Raw genomic sequence first — 7,875 nt, forward strand, 5'->3', positions numbered from 1 at the left:
TGTGTGCAATATCGAAGGGAAGTCAGTAGACATTCTGAACCTTGTTTGAAGTCAGTAGGTCACATGACAAAGGAGCTATTGAAATTTGAAAGTTTTAAAAATGAATGCAAAACGTGTGAGATGAAAATTGACAAACTAAAGGGTGTGCAATGTGTAGGCCCACTGAGTGTACATTCTGAACCTTGTTTGAAGTCAGTAGGTCACATGGCCAAGGATCTATTGAAATTTGAAAGTTTGAAAAATGAATGTAAACATGTGTGAGATGAAAATTGAGAAACTAAAGTGTGTGCAATACAGAAGGGTAGTCAGTGGACATTCTGAACCTTGTTTGAGTCAAGTAGGTCACATGACCAAGGAGCTATTGAAATTCGAATATAAAAAAGGTTTGTACTTGTTTATGCTCCCTAACTAATTCAACTAGGAATACAAAATGCTGCTCACATTTCCACATGTTTATTAGCTTTGGAAAGTGAATTAATGTCCAAATGGTGAAAATAAGACCTGTGCAATGTTGTGTGCAATTTTTCCAACATCATGATGTCACGTCCTGACCAGCAGAGGGAGTAATTGTATTAGTTTTGGTCAGGACGTGGCAGAGGGTTTGTGTTGTGTGTAGGTTCTAGGTAGGTTTTCTATGTGTAGGTTGGGTGCTGGACTCTCAATTGGAGGCAGGTGTTTCTAGTTGCCTCTGATTGGGAGTCCTATAAACAGGTGTGTGTTTTTCTTTGTGGTTGTGGGTAGTTGTTTGTGAGCACTGCTTTTGTTTAGCCTGCTACACTGTTCATGGCCGGAGTATTGGTTATTGTTTTTTTTTTCCCCTTTCCTTTGGATGCTTTGCTCGTGTTTTATTAAAAAAGATGAGTATCCACATTCCTGCTGCGTATTGGTCCTCCCTTCAACACAACGACATTATTTGTGACACATGACACATGAGTCTGTGGCTCAAGTGTTTTGAAAGCTATTGAGGTTTGAAAGCGCTAATATCCGTCCTACTTGAAACTGTCTTTACCTCAGTCCTGTGTGTCTGTCATCGTGAGATTACGTTTCATGAACACCTTGACTATTTCCTCCGTTGACTGATAGTTTTCATTTTCATCCTCCTTTATTCCCATTATAACAATATTATTTTTCATTCTTCTGCACTTTAGATCAAGTAATTTGGCTTTTATTTTTTTTATTATCATACCGTAGCGCCTCTGTAGTGTCTTTTAAGGAGTCCACGGTAGTTTTCAATATATTATTTTCTGCTCATTTTTCTACCATCATTTTATTACTGTAATCCATTCCTGTTAAGGCCTCAACCTGCCCCAGTAGCCCAGGCAATAGATCCAGTTTTTTTTAACTGCTCGCTCATGCTTGTAAGCAATGCTCTATCTTCTGGAGACAAAGTTATAAAAACGTCCCCCTTCAATGTTAAATTTGATATTTTAGACGGCGGCTTCCCTCCCGTTTCGCTCCAGAACCTGAGGAAAGGTATTCTCTTGTTCTCTTCGATATATGTTTATTTTTCGAGCATATCAAAATGCTGATCAATAAGTTGTTCCAGATTCTCTATATTATCCAGAATGTTTGTTTCGTAGTTATCAGCTAATCCTCAATTTTTGTGATTCATTCATGGGACAAGCTGTGCCTACCACGCTGCCACCTGCCACGTCATCACGAAACCCAAACCGCGCTTCTTAACACCAGCCCGCTTAACCCGGAAGCCAATTGCACCAATGTGTGGGAGGAAACACTCTTCAACTGACAACTGTGGGCAGCCTGCAGTCGCCCCACCCGCCATAAGGAGTCCCTAGAGTGCTATGAGCCAAGTAAAGCCCCCCTGGTCAAACCGTCCCCTAACCCGGATGAGCCTCACTATGGGACTCCCAGTCACGACACAGCCTGGGATCAAACCTGGGTCTGTAGTGATGCCACTGCGATGCAGTGCTTTAGACCGCTGCGCCATTCGGGAGGCCCCTGTCATATCTTAAATTTGAGCCTAGAGAAAGTGATCTGTCCTCAGGCCTGGAGGGAAGCCAAAGTCATTCCGCTACCCAAGAATGGTAAAGCAGCCTTTACAGCAGACCTATCAGCTTGCTGCCATCTCTTAGCAAAATGTTGGAAAAAATGGTGTTTGACCAAATACAATGTGATTTCTCTGTTAACAAATTAACAACAGACTTTCAGCATGCTTATAGACAAGGGCACTCAACATGTACTGCACTGACACAAATGACTTATGATGTGTTGAAAGAAATTCTGTTAGATTTCAGTGCAGCCTATGATATTATTTACCATAACCTGTTGTTGAAAAAATGTATGTGTCATGGCTTTTCAGCCTCTACCATATCGTGGATTCAGAAAGTATTCACACCCCTTTACTTTTTTCACATTTAGTTGTGTTACACCCTGAATTTTAAATGGATTCAATTGAGATTGTGTGTCACTGACCTGCAGACAATACCTCATAATGTCAAAGTGGAATTATGTTTTTAGATTTCTTTTAACAAATTAATAAAAAATGAAAAGCTGAAATGTTTTTGAAAGAAAAGTAGTACCCGCAAAACACCAGTCTCAACGTCAACAGTGAAGAGGCGACTCCGGGATGCTGGCCTTCTAGGCAGAGTTCCTCTGTCCAGTGTCTGTGTTCTTTTGCCCATCTTAATCTTTTATTTTTATTGGCCAGTCTGAGATATGGCTTTTTCTTTGCAACTCTGCCTAGAAGTCCAGCATCCCGGAGTCGCCTCTTCACTGTTGACGTTGAGACTGGTGTTTTGCGCGTACTACTTTTCTTTCAAAAACATTTCAGCTTTTCATTTTTTATTAATTTGTTAAAAGAAATCTAAAAACATAATTCCACTTTGACATTATGACATTACTTTGACATTATGAGGTATTTTCTACATTGTAGAATAGTATGCCATCCCATGTCATTCCTCAGCCAGCTCGTCGGGCTCCTACGCCTCAGCTGACTCATCAGGCTCCCATCCCATGTCATGCCTCGGCCAGTCCGTCAGGCTCCCACGCCTCAGCCGGCTCGTTAGGCTCCCACGCCTCAGCTGGCTCGTCAGGCTCCCACGCCACAGCCGGCTCGTCAGGCTCCCACGACACAGCCGGCTCGTCAGGCTCTCACGCCACAGCCGGCTCGTCAGGCTCTCACGCCTCAGCCGGATTGTCAGGCTCCCACGCATCAGCCAGGTAGTCCAGCGCCCATGCATCGGCCGGGCCCATCAGGCTCGCCCAGGTGGGACGCCGGGTGACGTCCCTAGTGGGAGGGGTACTGTCACGCCTGCTTCCCCTCTCTGGAGCTCGAGGGCACCAGACTGCCCTTCTTTACGCACACCTGTCACCATCATTACGCGCATCTGCGCTCATTGGACTCACCTGGACTCCTTCACGTTGTTGATTGCCCCCTATCAGGGGCGGAAATCCCGGGGGGGACGGGGGGGACACGACCCCCCCATCCTGGGAAAAATATGATTTGTCCCCCCCAATATATCACTGAAACATAACTATGTAATTTAAATAATATTAATAATACGCAATGAAAGCAATTGTGCTGATTATAGACACTTAATAGCGTGTTTTTAAGTTTCAAAAGATTGCGACCCCCCCAACCCTATGCCTCACAATGGTTTGATCCACTGCCAGTTCCTTAGTTGGCAAGGTAACAGAGGGGTCGTATCCACTGCCTGAAAGGCACTCAATGAACGTAACTGACATGAGGTTAATCCAGTCAATCGCGCACACACACTAGCAGAGCTAGCGCGCAAATATGAACTATTAAGCTAGCTAGTACCTATTCCATTTATGTGGCCTCGTCAAAGATGGAATCTTTGCTATCGTCAATTTATTCCAAGATCAGCATGCAGATGATGTAAGTTAGTGCTTCAAAGTCCCTGTGATAAGGTTAGCGATAAACTGAAGTCCAAACTGAACAGAACTACACTCTCTTCTACCGTTGTCTTAAATATATTTAATGGTCTCGTTGCAAAAGCTAAATTGTCGCAAGGGAACTTTTATTTATTTATTTTATTTCACCTTTATTTAACCCGGGTAGCAAAGATTATAGTAAACACCACTGAAACGGAATTGGTGCTCGCTAGCTTTGCAAATTCAGCTATTGTTGGAAGCCAGCCAATATGAAACAAACTATTAAAATTACAAAAGGTTGCAGCATATGTTGTGTAAATGGTGAACTCATACAGCTGTCAACTCTTGTCATTTTAATCCGTTTCACATTTGCTAGCTATCTTTTAGATCGAAGCCCAAATAGAATGATAAAAGATAAGATAGAAGCCCATCTCCTACTGTAAATAACCTACACACTGTGTGTGTGTGTAGCCAGCCAGCCAGGTAGAAAAATGGCATAAAAATAAAAGACAGACATCAGAGTATTTTTCAGTACACCAAAACGTAAAGTAAGAACCCTAGTAGCCTAATATCTCAAAGACTAGTTGATAAAATGTTCATAAGAAAGAAATTAAATTCTAATGGAAATGTTTCACAATGATGTCATTAGGCAGAGCAGGCAACAGATGGCACACAGACAGCAGAGTTGGGTACAGATATGCAGGGACAGACAGGGAGTCTCAGGTAAGTTTGTTGAGTCTTTGTTTGGCAACATTATGAAAGGTTCTCAATTTTTTTTACTTGTAAAATAGGAACATAATTGGAAAATGCCATGGATACCCCCACTCTCAACTTAAACTGGTGACTGAACTAAGATTTGTTAAAGGCAATGGTATTGCTGTTGTGATTAGTTGTGTAGTTTTGGGTACCGGTAGTTAGGAGTACGGCAAACACCTTATTTCTTTGGTTCCTCAATATATATTTACCATATTACAATGTAGGCTATGTGTTACAGCACTACTTTTGGTGTCCCCCTCAGGAATTGCTCTTGAGAAAATGTCATGTAATTGTCCCCTCCAAAGTTGATATCAGATTTTCGCCCCTGCCCCCTATTATATCTGTCTGTTTCTCAGTTTTGTTCCCTGTGTCAGCATTATTGTCGTAATGTCGTTTTGTTCCCCCTGTCCAGACGCTGTCCGCGTTTTATTTTATGTCCGTTTTCCACTAAATGTTCAGTCCCTGTACTTGCTTCTCGTCTCCAGCGTCTGTCCTTACATAGAGTAGATAAACAACAACATATCACAGTCACAGCAAGAAAAAAATATTTTTGTAATCATTACTGAAAACATTGTAGTTGAAGTGGTCTGTTGGTTTATTCTATAAATTGTACTACTTTGGGCGTCATCACTGCTAGTTTTAAAGGGAGGAAATGTTCACTTTCTTCATCCATTTTAAGACTTTTAAATTAATTATAATTACCTATTGATTCTTGAAGAATATAACTTATAAATGCCACAGGAGCTTACTTCAACTTTCTTTCCCCTTCAGAACCCAAAACATAAGCTTGTTTTACTCCGTTGTTTGTAAACAATGCAAATAGAAACAAATACTGCTTGCTTCAAACATGGTTAAAACTATAATTTTATATGGATGGTCAGTCCTTGTATCCATATTTCTGTCCATGATTTTGAGAGTGGTTACATTTTTCCAGGCCCATTCCTCAACTGTTTACAAAATCAATGGCGGGTGCCTCATTGTTATAGTTCAAACTGCAGATTGCCCCTTTAAAGCATTTGAAAAAGCTAACATAAGTGCCTGTGACATTGGGAACACTAATAAATATTCTATGTTGCGATCTTCTGTTGGCTCCTCTTTCCTATATTAAATGGATAAAAGAATATTATTGTGATATGAAGCTTACTTCATTGAGAATGCATGTGCAGTTGAAATGTGGACATAAAATCAATGACCAAAACATTTTGTATTTTCAATGTCTGTAAATGACGTCTTTTCAACTTTCATTAGGAACTGAAAATGAGCCTGATTTCAATGTCCGGAGAATATGTATTTTCAACGTCGGGAAAATACGTATTTTTAATGTCCAAAAATACGTATGTTAAACGTTCGGAAAATACATCTTTTCACCTTTTAATTCAGAACCTAAAATGAGCCTAAGTTCATCTGGATAAGGTGTTTTTTCAATGTAATTTTGCTTACAATACATGGGCGATACATAAAAGAGCAATGCAACTTGACCTCTATGGTATGAGGTCATATTATAGGATGTACAGTAGTGGCCTAGTAGTTGTTGATACATTTTTTTATAGAGATATACAGTATATCATTATGAGACTTATTGTCTGAGAAGGAGCGTCAGACGTGTGGCCATTGAGCATCATCACCACCAGCTGGTTGGGGGCTGAGGGGCTCATTAGGACAACTCAGATCTCTCTCTACTTTTCGCCTAATTAAACCTTATATTAGAGAGCAAATACTGAGCCCCGGCTCTCCCTGTACAGCAACGGATTGTTGTTGCTTTTCAAAACAAACAATGATCATAAGGCACTGCAGAATGATGAATAATTCATGTTAATTTTTAATGACTTTCAAAAAGAGCTAATTAGCCACAAAGGAGTTCTAGCAAGTATTTCATCACCATTCTCATTATGAGGGACCAGCATGGAGAAAAACAGATCAACAGTGAAGATAACAAAAGTCAGGCCCAGAGAGGATATGTTTTGGCTAGGTTTTGGTCAGTCACAGTATGATGTCTGCCTATTAACTACTAACAGTCAGGTACAGCAGGCTATGTTTTGGTCAGAGGTTGTTTTGCCGGTTGTCTTCCCAGCTGGCTGATGGGAAGATGGATGGGAAACCATCTAGCTGTGTATTAGAAATGATAATCAACAACATGTGCAGAGGAGTTGTCACCGAACTTGGTCCCAGAGCAGCATGGTACAGACATTGTGTTGCAGCAGCCAAAGACCAAAACAACTAATCAACCCATGGTCAAAGCTACACTACCGGTCAAAAGTTTTAGAACACCTACTCATTCAAGGGTTTTTCTTTATTTTTACTATTTTCTACATTGTAGAATAATATTGAAGACATCAAAGCTATGAAATAACACATATGGAATCATGTAGTAACCAAAAAAGTCTTAAACAAATCAAAATATATTTTATATTTGAGATTCTTCAAATAGCCACCCTTTGCCTTGATGACAGCTTTGCACACTCTTGGCATTCTCCCAACCAGCTTCACCTGGAATGCTTTTCCAATAGTCTTGAAGGAGTTCCCACATATGCTGATCACTTGGTGGCTGCTTTTCCTTCACTCTGCGGTCTGACTCATCCCAAACCATCCCAATTTGGTTGAGGTCAGGGGATTGTGGAGGCCAGGTCATCTGATGCAGCACTCCATCACTCTCCTTGGTAAAATAGCCCTTACACAGCCTGGAGGTGTGTTGGGTCATTGTCCTGTTGAAAAACAAATGATAGTCCCATTAAGCCCAAACCAGATGGGATGGTGTGTCGCTGCAGACTGCTGTGGTAGCCCTGCTGGTTAAGTGTACCTTGAATTTTGAATAAATCACAGACAGTGTCACCAGCAAAACACCCCCACACCATAACACCTCCTCCTCCATGCTTTACGGTGGGAAATACACATGCTGAGATCATCTGTTCACCTACTCTGCGTCTCACAAAGACACTGCGGTTGGAACCAAAAATCTCAAATTTGGACTGAAGATCAAAGGACAAATCTCCACTGGTCTAGTGTCTATTGCTCGTATTTCTTGGCCCAAGAATTTATTTCTTAGGCTGTAATTTCTGAGGCTGGTAACTCTGATGAACTTATCCTCAAATAGGGCTATCTTCTCTATACACCCCCCCCCCCAAACACACACACACACACACACACACACACATACACACACCTTGTGTGTATGTGTGTGGGGGGGCTTAACCTGACTGGCTTAAATGTATTAAGGAAAGAAATTCCACAAATTGACTTTTAACAAGGCACACCTGTTAATTGAAA

Source organism: Salmo salar, chromosome ssa09 (genome assembly GCF_905237065.1).
Source record: "Salmo salar chromosome ssa09, Ssal_v3.1, whole genome shotgun sequence".
Taxonomy (NCBI): domain Eukaryota; kingdom Metazoa; phylum Chordata; class Actinopteri; order Salmoniformes; family Salmonidae; genus Salmo; species Salmo salar.